Genomic DNA, 12,173 nt, shown 5'->3' with positions numbered 1-12,173 from the left:
CTGCCTCCGCCCCTGTTCCTCGGAAGGATGGGTCTTCAGGGCTGCAGCCCTCCCCGGAGCAGGGGTGGCTGATGGGAGCACAGCACCTGCTCGGAGGAGGACTTCGCTCTCTGGCTCTGGTCCCTGCAGGGGCCTCAGCCTCACTCGCATCTGTACAGGTGGCGCAGAAGCCCTCCCGGCAGCGCGTCCCAGGAGGCTGGGCTCTTCTCCATTCAGATTCTGCAAAGGACTTTTGAAGATAAAAGGAGGTGTCTGGTCTTCAAGCTGATTCTCCCCTTAATTTAATCTGGTCTTGCAGACTCTCCCTGAAAGCAGCCGTCTCTCCCGAGGTGCCTCCGGAGGTGTGCAGTGCCGCCCGCCTCTGCTGCGCAGGGCCTTGCTAATCCCCCGGGGGCTGCGCATCCTCCTCGCATCACCAGCGACCCCTCGGCCCTCAGCCATCTCTTCCCGGGTTCTGAAACCAATCCAGTAGGTTCAGAGCATGCATAATGCGGAACACGGCGCCTCGTTTACCCCGCTCTGCCAGGGAAAGGATAATCCAGAAGACGGGCACCTTCCTTCTGAAGCACAGACCAGAACACCTTGTGATTCTCCTTGGAGGTCTTTCAGAAAGCAGTTCGCATCCTGTGTTTCTCTTCCCAGACGAGGTGCCCAATGATGGCACCTCTGCACCATCTCTTGCTCTGGGTGTTTGCCATTAGGCTTGCGCTGTGCCCAGGGAGATGGCTCCTGTCACCCCTGCATGCTGAGAACACTGGCCCCAAGTCTGTATGGTGGTTTTTGTTGCTGATCTGCCGTCGGGTAGAAAGATGGAGTAACCAGTTAGCTACATCATCCATGAGAACTGGCTGCAATTGGGAGGATGGATAAAGGATTTTGAAGTCAGCTCCAGATTTAAGTGCTGAGTCTGTCACTTACTGGGTGACATCATGGGTCTGTTAGCTCCTCTCTCCAAGCCTCAGTTTCCTTATCTGAGAAATGAGGATACAAATAGTGCTTTCTCCATGGGTTGATATGAGGATCACTGAGGTAAACTAGGAAGGTGTTTGGCACAGTAATTAGTTAGTAATGGAGACTGGGAGGGTAGTAGAGACTGTTCACCTGGTGCCCATGCCACCCAGGTCCCCAGAGCCCTTTCTCACTACTCACCATCTCTGTACCACTAGCTTAGCTGCCAACTGCAGGCATCTGCCACCTTTTGCTGAGAGCTCTCTCTGGCCTTTGCTGTCAGCTTCTCCTGGGCTCAGGTAGGCCAGGTGTGCCGGGGAATTATCTCCTTGGCTCCCTGGGAGTGGCTCCGTACTGATGGATGGATGCCAGCAGGTAAAATCTCTGGCTAGAGGTGGGGCTGGGGAGGGGGTTGCTCAGACACAGTCTGCTGCACTTCCCGGGAGACTGAGTCTCACTGCCCACAGACTCACCTGCTTGAGACACACCTTGCCTCTCATTTCCTTATTCTCCTACCGAGTTGCCATGATTCAACTCGTAAAAAACACCTGTCCCCTTGACTTAGGACTGGAACCCCAAACTCAGACATGGTTAGGATGGATGGTTTCTGTCCCACTTTCCTGCCAGCCTCCCCTTCCTTCTACATGCTGTTTGATTATGTGTGCTGTGGTTTCCATGTGGGTTGAGTGTCACCCACTGGTCCCTTGTGATTGAAGGCTTGGTCTCCAATTGATGCTATTAGAAGGTGGTGAACCCTTTGGGAGGTGGACTTAGTGGGAGGTCCTAGGTCATTTGGGGGCATGCCCTTGAAGGAGAGCATGGGATCTGGTCTTTCTATTCATCTTTGCTCCAGTTCCAGATGTGACTGCTCCTATACATGCTTCTGCCATGGTGGACTAACTTCCACCACCCAAAGCAGTGAGGCCATCTTACCTTGAACTTGGACTCTCCAAAACTGTAAGCTAAATGAACTTCTTCTCTTTATAAAATTAGTTGCTTCAGATATTTTGTTGTAGCAATGGAAAGCTGACTAATACAGTATGGAAGACCGAAAAAAATCTGTTTTCACACAGGTATGTAGTCACAAATGCTACCAATTGATTTTTAAGATCTTGATTTGCAACCACAGTATATAGTCTTCAATTAACCACTGTAGAAACATGAGAGATGCACTAGTTATTTTCAGAACTGAACTATTGATAAAACTAATGACCACTTCTATTCCACACATCCTATTCAAGTTGGAAGCAGTGGAACCTTCTGAGAAAGTGAAACCTGCCTCCAGTCTGCAGCATTATTTTGATGGACAGCTGTGCATTTTGGACGGCATGAATGTCCATGCATCCACTTGTCACTACACAACTGTCACTTTCAAAGTGACAAGGGCATGGGTTGGGTATACAGCGCTGTCCTTATGTGTGCATTTGATGCAAAGAGATTTGCAGAGGCTAGAATTTTAAAAATGGCCAATGGAGAGTGCAGAGCTCCTAATCCCCATCCTCTTCAGATTGTGCAGAGATGGAGTATGGTCTGTCCCACAACATTTGCACAAAGGTGAGAGCATGTGTGCCCCAGTTCATGCACTGGTATGTACTAAGATTGAGCATGCCACCTAGGAAGGTGCCTTTTCTTTCTTAGTATGGTTTGTTAAAAAAGGTTCAAGTAAATTTTACATTTTTTGCTTTACTTGAGTACCTAGAACCAGGTTTGAAATCATCCTATCTAGCATGTGGACTGCAGAAAGGCCAGCCTCTTCCTTCTTCCTTTAGTCTACCTGCTCCCAGGGAGACAGATGGACACAGAAGCAAAGCCAAACTGCAGAAGAAAATCACTGAGGTGGTTTAGCAGAATGAGACTTTCAACCTATTTACTTGGCTACTGGCAACAAAATTATTGCCAAAATAATACCTGCTGTTCTTTTTCCTGAGCCCTGGCCAGGTGCCCCATCCTCTGTGCCCAGTGCTTATGTACTTCATCTCCCTGGGTGCCCCCAAAGCTTTGCAAAGCAGGTATAATTACTATCACTATTGGATAGAAACCAAAGCACTGAGGTTATGTCACTTGCTCAAGGTCACATGGTAGAGAAGAGGCAGAAATGGAGTCTGAACCCAGATCCATCAACTCTGAAGTTCACACCAAGACCACATCCCTGATGGGCCTAGTGTTAAACAAAGCATGAGGTGCTCTTCTTCCCCCCCCTCCTAAAGTCAAGGATGAGGAAAGGCTGGAACCTAAGGCCTTTCCTTCAGGGAACAGGGTATCTCTGTGTCTCTGTGATGCTCCTAGGACTCAGTGAAGATGGTTAGGAATTGTGCACCAACATGCTCCTTATTTTTGTAACACGTCGTTTCTGCACTTGTCTCCCATAGAGGTCCAAATTCCCCCCAGATGTTCTCTATTACTAATAACTTTGGGACAATAACAAAAATCTGGTGGAGAGGGACTGGCATTTATGAGAAATCTGCGAGCTAGTCCAGTGGAGTTTTTTGCTCTGGAGTTGCACAGTAAGCAGACAGATTCCTCTCTGATGCTTCAAGTGGGTTCCCTAGAACAAAGACGATGCCTCAGTTTCTGGATCCGAAACCAAGACTGAAGGTCCAGTATGAGCTATGAGATGCCAGGTAGAGAAATGGAGGTTGAGAGAGGTTGAGTCATGTGACTGAGGTTCCATGGTGTCAGAGCGAGGGTTTGGACCCAGGTTAGCAGACAGATTCCTGGGCCACAGGACTCCTGAGAGCCGCATATGGCTGCCACAGAGAAAAGGACAAATCAGGAGTGGGTGGGTAGCTAAGGGAATTGAGGTGACTGGGGCAATGCCAGTCCTGGCTAGCCTGTGGATATGGTGTAGATATGCTGTGTCCCCTAAGAGCTCAAGGATGAGACAATGCAAGAATGTTCAGAGGTGGAATGGTTAGATTAGGGGAGCTGGGAGTCAATGTTAATCAGTGGATTAATCCACTTGATGGATTAATAGTTCAAAAGGACTACTGTACTAGGTGGTGACTATAGGCAGGTGGGGTGTAGCTGGAGGCAGTAGGTCACTGGGGGCACACCTTTGGGGTTGAGAACAGGCCTTTTTCCCTCTGCTTCCTGTCTAATGAACTGAGCTTCTTTCCTCTCTTCACACCCTGTTCTTCCATGGTGTGGAAGATGTTCTTCCACATGATGTTCTTCCTCACCTCGGGCCCAGAGTTACACAATCAGTTGATCATGGACTGAACCTCTGAGACCATGAGCCAAAATGAAATTTCCTTCTCTAAGTTGTTCTTGCCAGGTCTTTTGGTCACAGTGATGCAAAGCCCTTCCTTGTAACCCCAGCAACCCCCAGGAAGAGTGACTGACTGGCAGTGGCAGGTTGGTTTTAGGCACGGTTCCAGTATTATAGGGTCAAGCAGGGAGGCTGGATGCAGACCTGACTCTAGGGGCAGACTGAGCACACGTGGTGAAGCTGGGCTTAAGACTAGTTTGGGGTTTAAGTGAGAGTTTGGGGTTCTCAGCAGCTTGCAGACCATCTGTCTTATGTCTATAAAATTAATTCATCCCATCCCAACTTCCCATTCTCACCATGACTGCTGGGATTGGGCTTCCATGTTTCTGTTTGGCTTGGTTAATACTGATTTTTGGCCAAGGTTGAGTTTGTAGGAGGCTGAAGGACCTCAGCACCTGAAGCTGGGCAGGACCTGGAGCCGGGCTGATGGTCAAAGCAATGCTTTGTGTTTACTGTTTACAAAGGGAAATCTGTGGGAGGACCTGGTGGCCACCACTTTAACCATAGATCAAATTTAGCATCATCCCTGAAGGGACTGCCTGGCCTATGGGCCTCCTGACAGGAGGCAGAATGAAGTACTGAGAGTCCCTTGTGGTATATTTTTGTCCAAAGTGCTTAACCTGCATCAGATCAAGTCTGTAAACAAAACTTCTGGTTCTTAGGAATTACTCAGGGGATGGGGTAGAACAACAGGTTCAATGACAGCAGGAGACAATCAGACAAACCCGGAATGTTGATTTGATGGTCTTGGCATTCTATAAAACAAATGGCCTCGGTTCTTCAGGATTTCAAAAGGGAGGGGAGACTAAAGGGACTGAAAAGAAATGATAACTGAATGAAGTGAGCTTAATCAAATCCTATATAAATTACAAAATATATTTTAGAGATGTTTAAATATGGACTGGATGTTGGCAAATGCTATGAATTATTGTTAAATTTCTTGGGTATAATAATGTTGTCAATATATTTTCAAATGATTCAGAAAAGAAATGTACATAGACCTAGTCACACATGTACACATACACTCCCAGACATACATGTAATGCTAACATCTCTACCTAACCTACTTACCTATCTGGGGCTGGGAATGAAACAAAGATGGCAGGCGATAATGCTTGGTGGACCCAGGCAAGGCTCTGTGGATGTTCTTTGTGCCATTCTGTAAATTTAAAATTCTTCGAAACAAAGGGTGAGGGAAAATCAGATCTGGGTGGTTTGAGGCCGCACAGGTGCTACTGCAAACCCCTCCCCTGCGGGGTGCCCTCCTCACCTGCATCTCTGTTAGAGACCAGAGGTGGACACACTCACCTGCCCCTGACCCTTGGAGATGGCTATTAGTGATGAAAGGGGTATCTGGCCACCCTACCTAGTGGGCCAACTGGGACTCTGGCCTGTTTATTAGCCTTGGGCTTTGACTCAGCAGGACAACCAGAGAAAATCGTGTAGGTGTGGGCAGACTGAGCTCCCCGCATCTTCATGTGGTGTTTTCCCTGCGTGGTTTAAGATGTGGTTGGAGCTGGGGCCTAATGTCACATGAGGAGGGAGGACTGTTGCTTTCTGCTGACAAACGTTGGGGAGAGGGGAGCAGCCGTACCCTTTCTCATTAGCACCCTTCACCTGGAGAAGGGAAAACATCTTGTGAATATCACTTATTACTCAAGTGTCAGAACATCCTGCATCCTGGAAAGTTGTAAAACAGACCTGTGAATTGGATAAGGAGATGAGCTCCAGGTAAGATGGGAAGGGGCCGGCTTTGACCTGGGGACATCACTGCCTCCTGTCCACCACTGAAATTCTGGTCATGCACATGGATCACGAGAGGGCGGGAGGGGAGTGACTCACTCGGAGTGGATGGACAGAACAGCCATTTTCTCTCCCCCTCAGTGCCTGCCATGTAAGGTGGCACTTAGGCCTTAGCTTGTTGTTCTGTGGTTTCCCTAAGAAAACCCCTGTAGCTTCTATACTTCCTGCATCTGCCTGTAGCCTTCAGCATGGACCATGCTTGGTACATGTAGATAGCTGGCAAATATTCTGTGATTGATACAATAGATTTTGGTGATTCAAGTAGATCTTACTGACAGAAGATAAATAAGTAAATAAAACTGTCTTAAAACCAGGAATGGAGCATCGCATGTAACTGGCATTAGTGGCCTTTGGTATAGCTTGCCTTAGGACTTCATGAGATGTCAGTAGGGCCTGATCTTATGGCTGCTCTACCTGGTGAAGGATGCCTGCTCAGTCCTGTATCCTCTAACACCTAAGTCCAAATGCGAAGAAAGAGGGCACTTCTTGGCAACAGGCGTTGTATTGCATCTCACTCGCTCCCTCTGAGTCATGAACCTACCCCTGGACTCCAGTCGGCCAGGCCCCAATCAAATACACATCTTGGAGACCAGAAGGAATTCCTCTTAACTGGAAACACAAGATCCAAGAGCAGGGGAGTGGTGGTTGACCTTTCACCTCTCACTCATGCTGTGGGTGAGGGATGGATCCCTGTCCAAGGGTTGTGGCAATGGTTGAAAATGACTTCTGACTGTAACAGACAAGGTCAGTACTGTCTACTAACCACACACTCACAGACTGGGGAGCCGAACGCTGCATGCCTTGCAGAGCAACATGGAGGCTGCACTTGAGAATAGAGTGGACATCCAGGTGCTGTGGGAGGTGAGCTAGTTACAGGCAGTATTTGCAAGTATCAGCCTCAGGGACACCTGGAGGGACCTGCTGCCCATTCCAAGCCACTCCCTCCCCTTTCATAGTTATAGGTGCAGGGGTCCTTGTTAAGTTGAGCCTTTGGGTGCACAGGGTAACATGCCCAGCTGGGCCTGATTCCAGGTCTGACTGTGCAGGATCTGCATTACATGGGTAGCTTTTAATGGTTCCAATGGGATGACCTTGTATATACCAGTTGGAACCGTTTTAAAAAGTGCTATTTAATTCAGGGCACAAGGCTGGAATTGCTGCTTATTGGAGTCATCGACAATCTGATCTGATAATTACAAAAGTAGAGAGTCTTGACTTTCTTTTTCCTAGGGAAAGAAAATCCCAGCATTAAACACACATCATGGTTAGAGAATTCTACAGCTTTGGGGGTCCTATTTGGAGAAGTTGGTTAGTAACACATCAGATAAAGCAAACTTGATTCCCAGGAGGGAAGCAGTATCATGTTCCATGTCTACAAAGACTGCATATCTGTAGGACAATGGCTCTGGAAATCCAGCAGGCCTGAGCTATTGGTCATTGGCAGTGCTGTTTGGAGCCGCTGATCAAGGCGTGTCTATACCTGTCTATCACTGCTCTGAACACACTGTCGCCTTGCAATAGACTCTTTTTAGTGTCTTTGAAAAGGTGGAAAAGATGATTTTCACAGTTGAGATCCAAGATATAGCCTTAGTGTGTGTGAGTGTGTGTGTGTGTGTACTTGTGTGTACATATACACTTGTGAAACCCATCAGTGTCACCTGCACCATGATGGAAAATAATATGTGCCATCACTTTGAGCTCAAGTGGCAAATGGGCTTTCAGATGTGTTGGGAATGCAACTCTGGAGTCCAGAGAAACAGAGATGAGCAAAACAAAGCCACAGAATATCATATTTGAAAGATTCTCCCAACGCATGAAGTTTATTCTTTTCTTTGTTCATACAACAAATGTGAGTATTTGCTCAGTTCCGACTTCATGCCAGGTACTTTCCAGGGAATGTGGCAGTGAACATAATGAAGGTCTCTTCTAATGCCGAATGCCTCCTAGCCAGATCCAAATGATGGGCATTTGAAATTTGTCTTCCCAATATTCCTTCATCCTTCCTCCTAACAGCACCTGACTTTATGGTGTTTAAGGATTGGCCCCTTCTCCACTCCTGAACCTCTGGGCGTGAGGGAAGGGTTAGAGATCCAGCTGGCATAACTACATCCCAAACCCTCAGCCACAAGGCCACATGACCCAAGCTGCTCTAATTAGAGCAAACTTTGGGAGTTTTTGCAGAACTATTAGGAACACACACACACACACACACACACATGCACACACTTCTTTTCATTTTGTTTTTCTTTCTTCTACTCTGAGAGGCTATTAGTTGAAGCTAACAGTGTCAACTTGCCCCACAAAGAGCAACTAATTTGAGTAAGGAGATAACAGAGAAATGTTATTGAGTGACATCATTAAAGACACCAGGTTTCATGACATTGTTTGAGCCTAGATCAAGCTAAGCATGAATAAGGTACCCCTCCAGGCATTATTGTCCAGGGCAACGTGAGCTGGACTTTCCCTCGGTTGCTACTCGAGGACTTGATTGACCCCCTTGCTGGCCAGGAAGACTTGGTCTAGCCATGGTAACTACGACATATTCTGAATACCGTGTGTGAAAGGTTCTCGAGGACAGGTGTGCCTGGCCAAATTGTGGAGCAAGTAAAGGTGGGCAGGAGCATCCTTTCCCTTCTGTCATCAGCACCTTCTCCTCACCAGCACCCTGTCCCAGGCCTTCTCCTACCTCCCCCAGGCCCTGGTCCTCTGTTGCTTTCCTGCTTTCCCAGAAGCCAATCAGTCTTCACTTGAATAGGGCGGGCCAGGGCCTTGGCATACTGAAAAAGCACTGGGCCTTTATGGGAGGAAGTTTTGCCCATGACTTCCAGCTCTGCAAATGCCTGTCACGATGATCTAGGAGAACTCAGGGACAGCTTGAGATGTAGCTTCCAAAAAGAAAAGTGGAAGTAATAACAGTACATTCTCATACATATGAGCTCCTGGTCCTCACCTTGGACAAACACATGGGAGAGTACGCCCCAAACAGCAAGTTGGTATATGAAAAATAAGATATTATTGTTAATAAACAGTTAAAGGTGTGACTTGACTTGGGAAATTCTGCATTTTAAAGGGGATTGTTGAGGAGGGAGCCCCTTTTCTTCCCACGGGAATGAAGCTATGATGGAGAAACGACAGCTTGGGTAAGGCTGATCTTGTGAGGCTAAGAACTCCTTCCTACATTTCCAGTTATCCTGTGTGGGTCCCTGTCAGAGTCCCTGGCTCTGCAGCAACTTCATTCCCAGAATAGTATTTCAGACCTGGACATTCCTGGGTCATAAAGGAGAACACATTCTTTTCATCGGCTGCTATTTTTGCAGCACTTATAAAGCAAGAAGTGGTGGGGAAGGAAAAGACAGCCATCTTCCCCAGCCAGATGGAGGACGTAGGTGGGGAGCTGTCCTTTGCTTCCTTTGAAGGTAAGACAGTGACCAGCACGTGAAAGATACTAGAAAGAAGACGGATGGCTAATGAAGACTAAGAACTTGAAAACAAATGAAGAATCATCCCTGGAGAGTGGGCTGAACTGTGCTGAGCTCACCAGTTGGATCAGATCAGTGGCCAGATTTCTACCTGGCTTCAACACTGGGAGTCTGGTTCAAAGGGAGATTGGATGCATGGTGTCAGAGTTCTGTCCAACTCAGAGATGCTCAGAGATCCTGCATATCTTCAGTGTCCAGCCTGCATGCAGTGGGAAACAACATAGCCTACCTCATACCTTTTGACACCTTTAACAGGTTTGCAGCATGAATCAGGATGCTATTCTTTTGAGTAAGCTTTTCTTTCATAGTGTGCATATTTCTGGGGAAATAACTTATACTGTTATCTGATTGTTTCTTTGCAAGGAGCATTTGAACAGCTTCCAAATATTTCCTCGAAGCAACCTTTTATCTGGGTCTCTGTGAGAAAAGAAGAACTTTTTTTTTTTTTTTTTTTTTTTGCTTGGGGATCCTAAGACTTTTCCTCTATATCATATGATGTTCTCTCCCCGCTCCCTGCTTTCTCTCTCTCTCTCTTCCTTCCTTCCTTTTTAAAATTGAGATCTAAAGTACACAAAATAAAATCACAGATTTTAAGGGCAGTGGGGGCAAATGTTGACAGATGTATGTCTCCAGGTAATTGACATCTCTATTAAGTACTCCAGGATATTTCTAGCATTTCATGGGTTTCCCTTAACCCCCCTTTCTTGTCTCTACCCAGAGGTAACCACTCTTTTTCTTTCTATTGCCATACTTCAGTTTTGCCTGTTCTAGAACTTCATATAAATGGGACACAATATGTCCTCTTTTTTGTGTGATTCTTTTGCTCAAAATGTTTTTGAGACTAACTTATGTGTTGGACTCAAACACATAAGTTATGTGTTGGAAGCTCTTTTTTATTACCAAGTAGTGTCCTTTGTCTGAACATGCAACATTTCATTCATTCTCCTGCTAATGAGCATGTTTCCAGCATTTGTTTATCATGAATGAAGAAGCTATGAACACTTTATATAAGTCTCTTGGTGCTGGCTCCCCAGAGCAGGACCCAAAAGAGATAGATAGAAAAATTAACAAGAATCACTTGGACTCACACAAATTGCTAGTTTTCACCAAGGTGTCAAGGTAGTTCATGTGAAAAGGTAGTCTTTTCAACCAAGGGCACTGGAATAATTGTGTATCTTTATGAAAAATAGAACTTCAATCACTATCTCATGCCACATGCAAAATTCAACTGAGATACAGCATAGATTAAGTATAAAAGCTAATATTATAAACTTCTAGAAGAGCCTGTAGGAGAAAATCTTTACAGATGTCAGATAGGCAAAAGATTTCTTAGGACATGAAAGGAACCATAGTAAAAGAGGAAATTGATAAAATCATCAAAATTAAAAATGTGCTCTTTGAAAGGCACTGTTAAGAAAATGAAAAAAGTTAAGGCACAGCTGGAGAAAAGAGACATGTAATTTGTGTAATTTAACAAAGCATTAGTATTTAGAATTTAGTATAAGGACCTTCATGTTGGTAATAAAAAATAAACACCTAATTTTGAAAACAGGTGAATGAGGTAAATATTGAAAACAGGTGAGTGACATAAATAGGTTCTTCACAAAAGACAGAACGGTGAAACTGCACGTGAAAAGGTGCTCAATGTCACTAGGGACGTGCAAATCTAACCCAGTGAGGCTCAGTCACAATGCAGCTGGTGCCCTATCAGAGCACAGGCCTAGCAGTGAGGGAGCCGGGTACTGGCCCTGTGAGTCCTGGGAAGAGAACTAACTGTGCACACAGCACAAAGTCTTCCTTACTACTATATTTTTCTTGCACTAATATTGCAGGATTCTAATTGTGCCACTGCATCTAAGGCAACGAGAATCATATAGGTGGCTCCCACACAGAGATTTCTCTGCCCAGGAAATAAGGAAAGTGATATCATGACTTTTCATGAGGAATTTAAAAATAATAGACACAATTCTTCTAGGAAAAAAAGTCCAAATTTAAACTTTTCAGAGAAATAAAGTTTCCCCTAAGACTTCATTATTCATTACGTTTTTCTTTTGGTGGCATCTGCTTGGTGAAAACGTTAGTTCACTTTCCATGTGCCTGAGCTCTTTCCTTAGAAAATGACCTTGGAATCACCTGGAATCTGGCCTCACACACCTCACTGTCAAGACCAGTGCCATGTTCTCAGAGGTCTTCTAGGTATCACTACTGAAAAGTAGGCAAAAGAACCAAATCTTTAGCATGGAAAAGAAAAGCTTCCCTTCCCCAAACTTTTTTCTGTCTCTCTTTGTAGAGTAATTAAACAGCTACAGTGGAGAACGAGGAGACATTGCATTTATTCCATGTGGTCCCCAAAGTACAATTCAGGTCCACAGAGGTAGGCTATGGGCAAGTCTGTTTCTACTCAAATAATAGATCTCTCTAGAAATGGGATGAACAGTGAATGAGTTCTGCATCCCTGGAGGTGTCGAGTGGACATTTATTGAGACCCGTGTAGGAGAGATTCAAGGACCAGGCAGAATTTGATGCTCTGTCTGAAATTCCTCGTGGATCCTGGGTGTTTCAGGCATACCAGACAACTGTGATAGAAAGGCAGGATGTGTGGGGCCCCATAAGTCAGGGCCCCTGGACTGGCTGCCTGTTGCCGGGCCCTGCTCTTAGAGCAGCTGGGTAGGTGC

The sequence above is a fragment of the Sciurus vulgaris genome (assembly GCF_902686455.1).
Source record: "Sciurus vulgaris genome assembly, chromosome: 4".
In the NCBI taxonomy this organism is placed as follows: Eukaryota; Metazoa; Chordata; class Mammalia; order Rodentia; family Sciuridae; genus Sciurus; species Sciurus vulgaris.
This window is presented reverse-complemented; position numbering follows the sequence as displayed.